This window comes from Henckelia pumila, chromosome 4 (assembly GCF_033568475.1).
Source record: "Henckelia pumila isolate YLH828 chromosome 4, ASM3356847v2, whole genome shotgun sequence".
Taxonomy (NCBI): domain Eukaryota; kingdom Viridiplantae; phylum Streptophyta; class Magnoliopsida; order Lamiales; family Gesneriaceae; genus Henckelia; species Henckelia pumila.
In genome coordinates, this window is record NC_133123.1 from 100,150,296 (window position 1) to 100,164,498 (window position 14,203).

Sequence of the window (14,203 nt, forward strand, 5' to 3'; positions counted from 1 at the left end):
TTAACATTTACTTTCTCGCAACTAACATTTACTTTCCGCAATTAACATTAACTTTCTCGCAACTAACATTTACATTTCCGCAACTAACATTTACTTTATCGCATCTAACATAAAAAGTCATATATTTTATTTAGACGATAGCGTGCCTCTACCGGTTGTTCTAAATGTAATATGGTGATTTGATCTAACATTTACTTTTATGTCAATTTATATTTATGCACTTATATATATATATATATATTATGGGTACCATATACTAATTATCGGTTAATCTGATATTAATATAGTGAAAACTATATTATATGATATATTTGTTTTTTTATGTTTATGTTTATGCATTTATATATATTATGGGTACCATGTATTAAATATCGGTTAATCTGAATATAATATAGTGAGAACTATAGTATATGATATATTTGTATAAATATTTAATTTTTCTTTTATGTTTATTCTTATTTTAGTTTTTTTTTATTATTTTTGTTAAGCAATCTTAAATAAACCAACAATGAACCTTTGAAGCCTTGACAATTTTATAATTTGTGTATTTGAAGTTTTATAATAATATTTTCATCTATAATATATCATTGCTAAAATTAAACTTACAGCATCCTCTCCGTGGATCGATCTCGTACTCATAAGTATATTACTTGCAGACAACCTACACTTGGGTGAATTACAATTTAAGTTGTAGCAAGTTTTTGGCGCCGTTGCCGGGGAGGTATAAATTAAGTTTAATTTTGTTATTATGTAAATAGTATGTTGTTTTTAATTGTATGATTGTTTGGAGTCGTAAACAAAGTGGTAGACTTTTTCGAGTATTTGAAAATATTTTAAACATGGAGGATAATTCTAATAATCAAGATAATAATAATAATAATAATAATAATAATAATAATAATAATAATAATAATAATAATAATAATAATAATAATAATAATAATAATAATCCAGAACATGAAAATCCTCCTGATGCGTCTAATTTCAATTTTAAGCCACAAATCATTCAACTTTTACCAAATTTTCATTGCCTAGATTCTGAAAATCCATATTTGCATTTAAGAGAATTTGAGGAGGTTTGCAACACTTATAATGATCAAAATTGTAGCATGGATATTGTTCGATTAAAGCTTTTCCCTTTTTCTTTAAAAGATAAAGCTAAAACATGGTTGCAAAATTTGAGATCAAGTTCAATAAGATCATGGGAAGAAATGCAAAAACAATTTCTAAAAAAATTCTTCCCTTCCCATAGAACAAACTCTTTTAAAAGACAAATTACAACTTTTTCTCAAAAACAAGGGGAAACATTTTATCAATGTTGGGATAGATATAAAGAGTTACTTAATACATGCCCACATCATGGTTTTGAAATATGGAGGATAGTTTCTCACTTTTATGAAGGTTTAATACCTAAAGATAGGCAAATGTTAGAATTCATGTGTAATGGAACTTTTGAAGATAAAAACCCAAATAAAGCTATGGAATATTGGGATAATATAGGCTCAATTGAACCACCAAGTAAAACCAATAATTCAACAAATGGGGGTGGTATTTATCATCTTAATGATGATGTAGATGTTCAAGCTAAACTTGCATCTTTAGCAAGAAAAATTGAGTCATTAGAAATGAAAAAGAGTGATCAATTAAAAAGTGTTCAAGAAATTATTTGTCATATATGTGACACACATGATCATCTTACAAAAATTGTCCTACTTTGCCTTCATTTAAAGAATGCCTCCATGAACAAGCCAATTATGTTAGCAATTTAAAAAAACCAACATTAGATCCTTTTTCACAAACATATAATCCTGGTTGGAGAAATCATCCTAATTTTAGTTGAAGGAACGATAATAATGCACAACCTTCACAACAACCTTTTCAAAATAACCAAAATCATCAAGGTTATGCACCTTATATCCCACCTCCAAGAAAACATTTTGAAGATGAAATTCATGCATACATTCAAAAGCAAGAGTCTATCAATATTCAAAACATTCAATCTATGAATGATTTGAAAGAAACTCTTGCAAAATTTGCATCTACACTTAATATTCATGAAAAAGGAAAATTTCCATCTCAACCAAAACCTAATCCTAAAAATCAAAATCAAGAAAAATTTGATCAAGTAAAATCTATTATTACTCTTAGAAGTGGTAAAATAGTTAATGATCCATATAGTGATGAAAACAAAGATCAATCAAACTCAAAGAGTAAGGATGAAAATCTTGATACTTTCGAGAAAGATGATACTTTGAGTCCTAAGATTAAGAAAGTTGATGATAAATTATCTGAAATAATATGTGAGTCAAATAAACATGTTCCTTTCCCTCATGCATTAGTTAATAATAAAAAAAATAATTATGATATTTATGAAGTTTTTAAATAAGTAAAAATAAATATTCCATTATTAGATGCTATTAAACAAGTGCCTTCTTATGCAAAGTTTTTAAAAGATTTATGTACTGTGTGTTGGAAAACTGGCGAGTTCCCAGACCAATTACGATTGATACCCGGTGCAGCGGAAGTTTAAAAATTTTTCATGGAACGTTTCCATGGTATGGGTATCAACCGTTCATCGATTGAATTACGTGTGTGTAAAATTTAAATAACAATTTAAATAAATTTTACCTCAAATCTCGCAACGAGATTAATGGACACCAACAGAACAATTCTGCTCTTGTTGTCTCTCCCTGGAACCGATGAACGCCTTCAATCAGGTCCACGAACAGAGGTTTAATCCCTCTGATAGATTGCACTAGAAAATCTATCAGAAGTTTTCTGCGAAGAGAATACACGAATTTGATTCGTTATTCCTTACTGCGATTCAAAATCACAGACCGGAATTTTCTCTGACAGAGTAGGGAGGGGGCGGCCAAAAAAACGTTTTGAGAGGCTAGGGTTTTCGAAAAATTGCTCTCAAAATAATGACCTGTTGTGTGTAATTTCTGTACTGAAATAACTTATTTATAATGCAGGCCACTAACACCTTAGGGCCCATTAGTCATAAGCTGGGGCCCGACAAGCAAAGCCCGCTCGTTCAGAAATTAATATAAAATTTATCGTGACTCCGATTGATGAAACGATTTCACCAATGTGCACAGAAACCATTTCTGCACGTTTTAAAGTCAAAATAAATTTTCCTGAATCCGAATTCAGTGGTTTCCAAAAATGTCCATCCCTATGTCATTTTAGGAAGCCCTACTCCCTTACTCTTATTTAAGAAGTCCAACTCCTTAGTTCATTAAATTTAACTCTTTAAATTTAACTATCTCAACGGGGATTAAAACTCCATTACACTGTGTGACCCTCAATGGTTCAGGGATACAGCTAGCCGTGGGCTCACAACTCCTTGTGACTCGGAACAACACTTTCCGACTTGCCCAACGAATCATGGTAAAGCGCCTAGCAACATCGCCCCATGATTCCCTAGGTATCACTGATAGTGCCTACAAGAACCAGTAGATTTTGGTTAACGTACAGTACGGTCCCTTCATCCATATATCCCGATCGAATCAACAACCATTGGTATATCGAGAGTCGCTCAAGATTCGATAACTATGCAATACATCTTGAAGATCAAATTAGTGACATCGCATGTGCTACTAAGAAACCATTTCTTAAATCACATCAAGTACTCTGGCCAGAGATTTGTCACACTAATATCTCCTCAGATCGCATAGGATATCCACACTCGCAAGTATGTGGTGAATCCTTGACAACAATGCATTGACTCCTATATGTGTCGTAACTGTACCCAATCTCGACACCTGATGACCCCCTCAGAGTCGGTAAACGAGTCAAAGCACAGTACTAGCATATAGAGTCTCCATGATGTTTCAAGTCGTAAGGACTAATGGTGTACAACCAAAACCGCGGACTTTATCCACTCGATAAGTGATAACCACTTGGAAAGTCCGGATAGGGTAGTTCGACTATTCATCCTATGAATATCCATTTGCATGCTTCGAACATCTCCATGTTCCCTACCAATGAAACGTGGTACTCCGCATCGCAAATGCTAGTCTCAAACTCGAGCGATCCTTATCCTTATTATCGGACGGCTCAATCGACTAGGAACGGTTTTAGAATATACAGTGACTATAAGATGTATTTCATGATAGACATCTCCATGTTCTACCACATCTTACATACACTATAGTATATTCAAGGTCTTTATCAAAACAACAATAGTATATCACAATATAACAATATGAAGTAATATAAAGTCATTGCCATAAAAGTGTAAATAATATTAAACAAAAGATTGTTTATACAAAGAGTCAACAAAGCCCATAGCCACACAGTTGGCTCACTGGGCACCCACTCTTACAATCTCCCACTTGCCCTATAGCCAACTAGTCATACTACGTAGACCCATTGCTTCGCGATGTTTGTCAAACAATGGTCCTGGCAAAGGCTTAGTAAGTGGATCAGCGATATTGTCTGCAGAGGCCACTCGTTCGACACTGATGTCTCCTCTTTCCACAATCTCCCGGATTATGTGGTATTTCCTCAGTACGTGTTTGGATCTTTGATGAGACCTTGGTTCCTTTGCTTGAGCAACGGCACCCGTGTTGTCGCAGTACACCGGGACTGGACCAACAAATTCAGGAATGACGCCCAACTCTTGGACGAAATTCCTCATCCAAACGGCCTCTTTAGCAGCAGCTGATGCTGCAATGTATTCAGCCTCAGTGGTGGAATCCGCTGTGGTGTCCTGCTTGGAACTCTTCCAAGAGACAGCACCGCCATTGAGCATGAACACAAATCCAGAGGTTGACTTCGAGTCATCCACATCACTTTGGAAGCTAGAGTCGGTATAGCCTTCCAGTTTGAGTTCTCGTCCTCCATAAACCATGAACATATTCTTAGTCCTTCGCAAGTACTTAAGAATGTCCTTCACGGCTTTCCAATGCATCTGACCAGGATTAGACTGATATCTGCTCGTGACACTCAGAGCAAATGCTACATCCGGTCTGGTAGATATCATCCCATACATGATGCTACCTATAGCTGACGCATATGGTACATGTGTCATATTCTCTATCTCTGCATCAGTCTTGGGACACATAGACTTGGATAGAGAAACTCCATGACACATGGGTAGATGTCCTCTCTTGGACCCATCCATTGAAAACCGTTTCAATATGGTATCGATGTAGGTTGATTGAGTGAGTCCTATCATTCTCTTAGATCTATCCCTATAGATCTGTATCCCAAGAATGTAGGATGCCTCACCCAAATCCTTCATCGAAAATCTACCTGATAACCATATCTTTGTTGACTGCAACATCCCTACATCATTCCCAATGAGTAGGATGTCATCAACATAAAGTACTAAGAATGTCACCGCATCCTTAACTACTTTCTTGTACACGCAAGGTTCCTCGGGTTCTTGATGAAACCAAAGTCTTTAATTGTTTCATCAAATTTCTGGTTCCAACTTCTTGATGCTTGTTTTAGACCATAAATTGATCTCTGAAGCTTGCATACCTTATGCTCGCTTCCCATGGATGTGTACCCCTCAGGCTGCTTCATATAGATTTCTTCCTTAATGTCTCCATTAAGAAAAGCAGTCTTCACATCCATTTGCCATATCTCATAGTCATACCATGCAGCTATGGCAATTAGGATTCTTATGGACTTGAACATTGCGACTGGTGAAAAGGTTTCATCATAGTCAACTCCTTGCCTTTGAGTATAACCTTTCGCCACCAATCGCGCCTTGTAGGTCAATACCTTACCATCAGGCCCAAGCTTTCTTTTGTAGATCCATTTACACCCTATTGGAACAATTCCATCGGGAGGATCCACTAAAGTCCAGACTTGGTTAGTATGCATCGAATCCAATTCTGATTGCATAGCTTCAAGCCATAAATTCGAATCCGCATCAGAAATTGCTTCCTTGAAGCTTCTTGGATCACATCCAATGTCGGGTTCATCTTGACCCTCTTCAAGAAGAAGACCATATCGAACTGGAGGTCTAGAAGTCCTCTCGGATCTTCTAGGTGCAGGCGTGTCCAGCAATGGTTCCTGAGGTGTGGGATCGTTATTTTGTATTTCGGGTTCTTCTCGAACTTCTTCGAGTTCCATCATCTCGCCTTTCTTATCCAATAAGAACTCCTTCTCCAAGAAGGTGGCATTCCGTGAAACAAACACCTTTGTTTCAGCAGGATAATAGAAATAATATCCGATTGAATTCTTCGGATACCCCACAAAATAACACAAGCTGGATCGACTATCCAACTTATCTCCCACTGTCCGCTTCACGTAAGCAGGACATCCCCAAATCCTCAAGTACGAATACTTAGGAGCTTTGCCATTCCATAACTCGTATGGTGTTTTGTCCACTGCTTTAGTGTGGACGTTATTCAACAACAATACCGCCGTTTCAAGCGCATAGCCCAAACACGAAGGTGGAAGCTCAGTGAAGCTCATCATAGATCGAACCATGTCCAACAAAGTTCGATTACGGCGCTCCGATACACCATTAAGCTGTGGTGTCATAGGAGGAGTCCACTGAGAGAGAATCCCATTCTCTTTTAGATAGTCCAAAAACTCGGTACTCAAGTATTCTCCACCTCGATCCGATCGAAGTGCTTTAATACTTTTACCTAGCTTGTTTTCTACTTCAGCCTTGAATTCTTTGAACTTTTCAAATGCTTCAGACTTATATTTCATTAAATATAAATACCCATACCTAGAATAATCATCAGTAAAGGTAATGAAGTAGGTGTGGCCATGTTGAGTCCCTACTCTAAATGGACCACAAACATCTGTATGGATCAAATCCAACAGATTTTGACTACGTTCAGGCTTCCCCTTAAAAGGAGATTTAGTCATTTTCCCTTTTAGGCAGGATTCACAAGTAGGTAGAGAGTTAATATCAGACATATCAAACATGCCCTCTCCCACTAGCTTGTTCATCCTCCTTGAGGAAATATGACCTAGTCTAGCGTGCCAAAGGTTTGCCGGGTTTTGACTATCGATTTTCCTTTTGTTTGTTGTTGCCGGTTTGTCAATACAATTCACTGGAACGTCTTTTAGTTTTAAATTGTATAGATCGTTTTCAAGTTGTCCATTTCCAATTAAACATTCATTCTTGTAAATACTGCAAATCCCATTCACAAAATTACAAGAATAACCATCTCTATCAAGCATAGAAATAGAAATAATGTTTTTAATTAAATCTGGCACAAATAAAACATCTCTCAACAATAATTTAAAACCATTCTGCAAAATCAAACAAACATCTCCAATGGCCGTAGCTTCAACTCTGGAACCATTCCCGAGCCTCAGCTGGGTCTCACCCATTCTAAGCCTGCGACTTCTTGTCATCACCTGCAAATCATTGCAAATGTGAGAACCACATCCGGTATCCAATACCCAAGAAGTTGTATTAAGTGACATGTTTATTTCGATATAGAACATACCCTTTGCAGTTCCCAACTGCTCAAGATACTCCTTGCAGTTGCGCTTCCAATGACCGGCTTCTTGCAGTAATGGCAAACATCCTTGGATTTTCCATCGTTTGAAGCCTTTGTCTTTTGCTTCTTCTCGGGTTCCACTTTCTTGGGTGGGGCAGAACGTTTCTTGCCCTTCATACTTGGCCCCTTCTTAGCAGAAGATGAGGAGCCCACCAAGAAAGCTGGCTTATCCTTCTTAAGTGTGGATTCATATGTAACGAGCATATTGACCATCTCTTCAAGGGTGGCCTCTATCTTGTTCATATTAAAATTTATCACGAATCCATCAAATGAAGAAGGAAGAGATAGAAGCAGCAAGTCCACATTGAGTTCATGCTCCAACACCAAATCAAGGGTCGCTAACTTCTGTATGAGCCAAATCACTCGTACCCCATGATCACGGACCGAAGTCCCTTCACGCATGCGGCACGTCATCAACTCCTTAACAGTAGAGAACCTTTCAGCCCTCGACTGAGCCCCAAAAAGTTCCTTGAGTTGCGTGTGAATGTCAGCAGCATTCACCGTGTCCTCAAATCGCCTCTGGAGTTCATCAGACATCGAGGCTTGCATATAGCATTTGGTCTTGATGTCATGGTCACACCATGCATCAAGTTTGGCCAATTCCTCCGGACTTATGTCAGCTGGTGCTTCCTTCGGAGGTGCTTTCTCTAACACGTAGAGCATTTTCTCCGAAGTTAAGACAATCTTCAACTTCCGGAACCATTCCGTATAGTTGGCGCCAGTCAGCTTGTTTTGTTCGAGGATCGAGAATAAAGGATTTCGCGAATTCATTGTGTGAAATACTGAAAAGGAAAAACAGACATATATCAATGATTGTTTAACAATTTACTAAGACATAAAATAGGCGAATTTAATTTTATGAATCTCACTCCCACTATTTTAACGATTTCACCACCCTCTAGTGAAAACGGGAAACTTTTTCCTTAGTGAGAACATGGAGTCCAATTGACAAACTTATGGTCCCGAATAATATCAGCCAACCATAATTCTCAAAAGGTAGAGCCCAATTGCTTCCAAAGCAACCCCCATGTATTTACCTCATGTCCAATAAGGGCCCAATAATATGACGCCGTTTAAAGTGACATGTCAAGATGACCCATCAATATTAAGTTGTGATGGACGGTCGCCATGTGGATCCCCCAATAATATGAGCCGATCCCATGGGAGTTCCACCCAACTTACAACATTTGTCGATCCAATGTACAGCTTTCCGACGAACGGGCCCCCCCAATAATATGAGCCGGACCGTATCCGCGGGTAGCATCACATACATTGACCGTTGATGGAAGGTAGGAACATTTAAACAATATTTAAATTTCCTTTATTTATCTTGATATAAATTTTAAATCATATTTAAAATGAGGGATTTTATTTATAAAAATATTTGTCTCATCATTTTTAATTTATTGCATGCATTGCCGGATTCACGCAATTTATGTCTAAACATGCATACAATCATAATATCACATATTATATAGGATGATCGATTCCATTTCTAATTGACCCGTGGTTGCCAATCACGGGTCTTAGTCCAATCCTAGGTAATATGCAGTATGCAAATGCAATCCTATTACATATGCTTCCAATTTACATTTCTTCAGTCTTCATTGTCTGCTGGGCCCACCATCTTCAAATCTTGATCTCCCACTAAATCTAATGTATTTACAATTAAATAACAATGACAAGTAGGGGATACATTTTTAGGGGGTGGGAACGGGCTATAAACCAAGCCCACTTTTATTACATATGACATTCATATCGGGCCATAAACCAGGCCCATTAATAAAACCAACAACAATAAAGACAAAATGTAAATTCCTAACATACACCTACAAAATTGGTCATGGCAATCGATCATCCTTATCCAATAACATTTAATTCAAAATTAATTTATTGGATAACATGCTGTGGCAATTCAAATTTAAACAAGATAAAATCATATTTTATATATAAAATCACATTTCACATATAAAATCATATTTTATCTCCATATCAAATAAAATCATATTTTATCTATAAAATCCAATTTTACAAATAAAATCATATTTTATCTAATATATCATAAGATCATATCTTATCATCAATTGTACCAAAATAATTGATTTCAAAATTCAATTTACGGATAAAATATTAAAATTTTCCAAAAATTCAAATTTATCCAAAATCAATTTTAAAATTTACGGACTCGAACAATTCGATCCGAAATCTCGTGAACCAATCAAAAACAATTTTTGACCGGACCAAAAATAAAATTTTAAATATTAAAATTAATAAAAAAAATTAAAAAATTAATTTTTCCCGCGGGCCACCCGGGACACTCCCGGGTCGGCCCGCACCCGGGGCGCGGGCCGGGGGCAGCCCGGCTGCCCCCTTAGGGCAGCGCCTGGCGCCGCCCCTGGGCGGCGCCGTGCGCTGCCCTGGGCGGCGCCGAGCGCCGCCCTGCGCAGCGCCCAGCGCTGCGCTGGGCAGCGCCGAGCGCCGCCCCTGGGCAGCGCACAGCGCTGCCCTGGGCGGCGCCGTGCGCCGCCCTGGGCGGCGACGGTCGCCGCCTTGGGCGGCGCTGTGCGCCCCCTTTGGGCGGCGCCGTGCGCCGCCCGGGGCAGCAACAATTGCTGCCCCACCGGGCAGCGATCCAATCGCTGCCCGGGTTTTGCCCCGAAAAAATTTTTTTATTAAAAATATTTATTTTGTTTCATAAACCGAGACTCAAAAATTTTGTACAATTGATTATTCAATCGATTGATCTGAGCAACCTGGCTCTGATACCACTGTTGGAAAACTGGCGAGTTCCCAGACCAATTACGATTGATACCCGGTGCAGCGGAAGTTTAAAAATTTTTCATGGAACGTTTCCATGGTATGGGTATCAACCGTTCATCGATTGAATTACGTGTGTGTAAAATTTAAATAACAATTTAAATAAATTTTACCTCAAATCTCGCAACGAGATTAATGGACACCAACAGAACAATTCTGCTCTTGTTGTCTCTCCCTGGAACCGATGAACGCCTTCAATCAGGTCCACGAACAGAGGTTTAATCCCTCTGATAGATTGCACTAGAAAATCTATCAGAAGTTTTCTGCGAAGAGAATACACGAATTTGATTCGTTATTCCTTACTGCGATTCAAAATCACAGACCGGAATTTTCTCTGACAGAGTAGGGAGGGGGCGGCCAAAAAAAACGTTTTGAGAGGCTAGGGTTTTCGAAAAATTGCTCTCAAAATAATGACCTGTTGTGTGTAATTTCTGTACTGAAATAACTTATTTATAATGCAGGCCACTAACACCTTAGGGCCCATTAGTCATAAGCTGGGGCCCGACAAGCAAAGCCCGCTCGTTCAGAAATTAATATAAAATTTATCGTGACTCCGATTGATGAAACGATTTCACCAATGTGCACAGAAACCATTTCTGCACGTTTTAAAGTCAAAATAAATTTTCCTGAATCCGAATTCAGTGGTTTCCAAAAATGTCCATCCCTATGTCATTTTAGGAAGCCCTACTCCCTTACTCTTATTTAAGAAGTCCAACTCCTTAGTTCATTAAATTTAACTCTTTAAATTTAACTATCTCAACGGGGATTAAAACTCCATTACACTGTGTGACCCTCAATGGTTCAGGGATACAGCTAGCCGTGGGCTCACAACTCCTTGTGACTCGGAACAACACTTTCCGACTTGCCCAACGAATCATGGTAAAGCGCCTAGCAACATCGCCCCATGATTCCCTAGGTATCACTGATAGTGCCTACAAGAACCAGTAGATTTTGGTTAACGTACAGTACGGTCCCTTCATCCATATATCCCGATCGAATCAACAACCATTGGTATATCGAGAGTCGCTCAAGATTCGATAACTATGCAATACATCTTGAAGATCAAATTAGTGACATCGCATGTGCTACTAAGAAACCATTTCTTAAATCACATCAAGTACTCTGGCCAGAGATTTGTCACACTAATATCTCCTCAGATCGCATAGGATATCCACACTCGCAAGTATGTGGTGAATCCTTGACAACAATGCATTGACTCCTATATGTGTCGTAACTGTACCCAATCTCGACACCTGATGACCCCCTCAGAGTCGGTAAACGAGTCAAAGCACAGTACTAGCATATAGAGTCTCCATGATGTTTCAAGTCGTAAGGACTAATGGTGTACAACCAAAACCGCGGACTTTATCCACTCGATAAGTGATAACCACTTGGAAAGTCCGGATAGGGTAGTTCGACTATTCATCCTATGAATATCCATTTGCATGCTTCGAACATCTCCATGTTCCCTACCAATGAAACGTGGTACTCCGCATCGCAAATGCTAGTCTCAAACTCGAGCGATCCTTATCCTTATTATCGGACGGCTCAATCGACTAGGAACGGTTTTAGAATATACAGTGACTATAAGATGTATTTCATGATAGACATCTCCATGTTCTACCACATCTTACATACACTATAGTATATTCAAGGTCTTTATCAAAACAACAATAGTATATCACAATATAACAATATGAAGTAATATAAAGTCATTGCCATAAAAGTGTAAATAATATTAAACAAAAGATTGTTTATACAAAGAGTCAACAAAGCCCATAGCCACACAGTTGGCTCACTGGGCACCCACTCTTACACTGTGAAAAGACAATTGCATGTAAAGAAGAAAGAATTCTTAACTGAACAAGTAAGTTCTATTATTTAAAATAATTCTACTTTAAAATATAAAGATCCAGGTTGTCCAACAATTTCACGTATTATTGGAAAAAATAAAATTAAAAAAACTTTGTTAGATTTGGGAGCAAGTGTGAATTTAATTCCTTATCAATTTATGAAAAACATAAGTTGGGAGATTCAAAACCTACATTTGTCACTCTTTTACTAGTCGATAGGTCAATCAAAATACCTAGAGGTATCGTAAAAGATGTGTTAGTTCAAGTCGATAAATTCATATATCCTGTGGATTTTATTGTCTTGGATACACAACCAATAGAAGTGCATAATGAAATTCCAGTAATATTGGGACGTCCATTTCTAGCAACTTCAAATGCTTTAATTAATTGTCGAAATGGAATAATGAAATTATCTTTTGGAAATATGACTTTAGAACTTAATGTGTTCAACTTATGTAAACAACCAATTATTAATGAAGATGAAGATGATAATGCAATTGAAACAATTATGGAAGAAAATATACACCAAGAAAACTTAAATCAACAATCTGAAGTGTATTTAGTGGAAAGTGTTTTTAAATCAAAGTTATTTGAAGAAATTAATGAACTTGAAGAAGTAAAAAACATGATCATCCAAAACTTGAATTAAAACCTTTGCCAAAAGAACTAAAATATGCTTTTCTTGGTGAAAATCAAACATATCCTATTGTAATATCTTCTACCCTCTTACCAAAACAAGAAGAAAATTTAATAATATTACTTAAAAAGCATAAAAATGCAATTGGATGGACTTTGCAAGATATAAAAGGTATAAATCCTTTAATCTGTACGCATAGAATTCACTTGGAAGAAAATGCTAAAACATATCAACAACCTCAAAGAAGATTAAATCCACACATGAAAGAAGTTGTTAAAACTGAAGTGTTAAAATTATTAGATGCCGGAATTATTTATCAAATCTCGGATAGTAAATGGGTAAGTCCAACACAAGTAGTACCAAAAAAATCAGGCATCACTGTTATACAAAATGAAAAGGGAGATTTATTACAAGATAGGATTCCATCTAGTTGGCGTATGTGCATTGATTATAGAAAATTAAATGATGCAACTAGAAAAGATCACTTTCCGTTATCATTTTTAGATCAAATTTTAGAGAAAGTGGCAGGTAATCCTTTTTATTGTTTTCTTGATGGGTATTCGGGGTATTATCAAATACCAATATCATTAGAAGATCAAGAAAAAACTACTTTCACTTGTCCTTTTGGAACTTTTGCATTTAAAAGAATGCCTTTTGGTTTATGTAATTGTAGTGACCCAACCCGGATCCACTATCTTATCAGAGTTATATTAAAAGCGCACGCAATAAAAGCTTAAAGCGTAATGAGCGGATAATTAAAATACAATAAATCCAATCGGCAGAATACAACCGACGCTATCACAAGTGTATAAGTACTGTTATACAACCAAATCGAAGGTTCAAGGTAAATAAATCCCTACCCTCTACAACCTCGCACTCTCCAAACTCAATCCTGCTGAGAGCCGCCTGGACCGTCCAGCCTCAAACCTGCCCCGCCACAAGGTACACGATACCCTAACACAGGGGCGTGAGCTTGAACGCTCAATACGAAGCAATGATATAAATACAAATATGCGCACACAGATGATTTAAAACTCAAGTGAAAACACTTGCTCATGGCGCCGAGAATATACAGTACCGGCTAGAGAGCTACTCCGCGGGGTACTCGTATATTCCATATTAGGGCTGAGCCAACCCCATCCTGACCCAAATCCAAAACAGGATACAAGCCTCATATGGAAACTGTCATACCTGACTCGAGTCCAAAATGAGATCATTGTTCCCTATGGAGACTGTCAATGACTCACATCTCTCCGGATGCAGTCACACGTAAAATCATGTATGTGCTAAGACGGTAAAACATGCTAAAACATGATAAAACATATAGCACATACTCATGCAACATATAAGCAAATATATCATGCCGGGTATCTCGGTCAGTACTTACGTACCTCTAACACTGCTGGTCA

At 37.7% G+C, this 14,203-nt stretch overlaps 1 non-coding gene across 1 annotated transcript; it reads right to left on the minus strand.

Annotated features, from left to right (window-relative positions):
* Positions 1–1,255: 1,255 nt before the first annotated feature.
* Positions 1,256–1,366, minus strand: LOC140870034 (small nucleolar RNA R71). The gene has a single exon (XR_012147018.1). It is a non-coding gene; the product is annotated as a small nucleolar RNA R71 (small nucleolar RNA).
* Between the last annotated feature and the right edge of the window lie 12,837 nt (positions 1,367–14,203).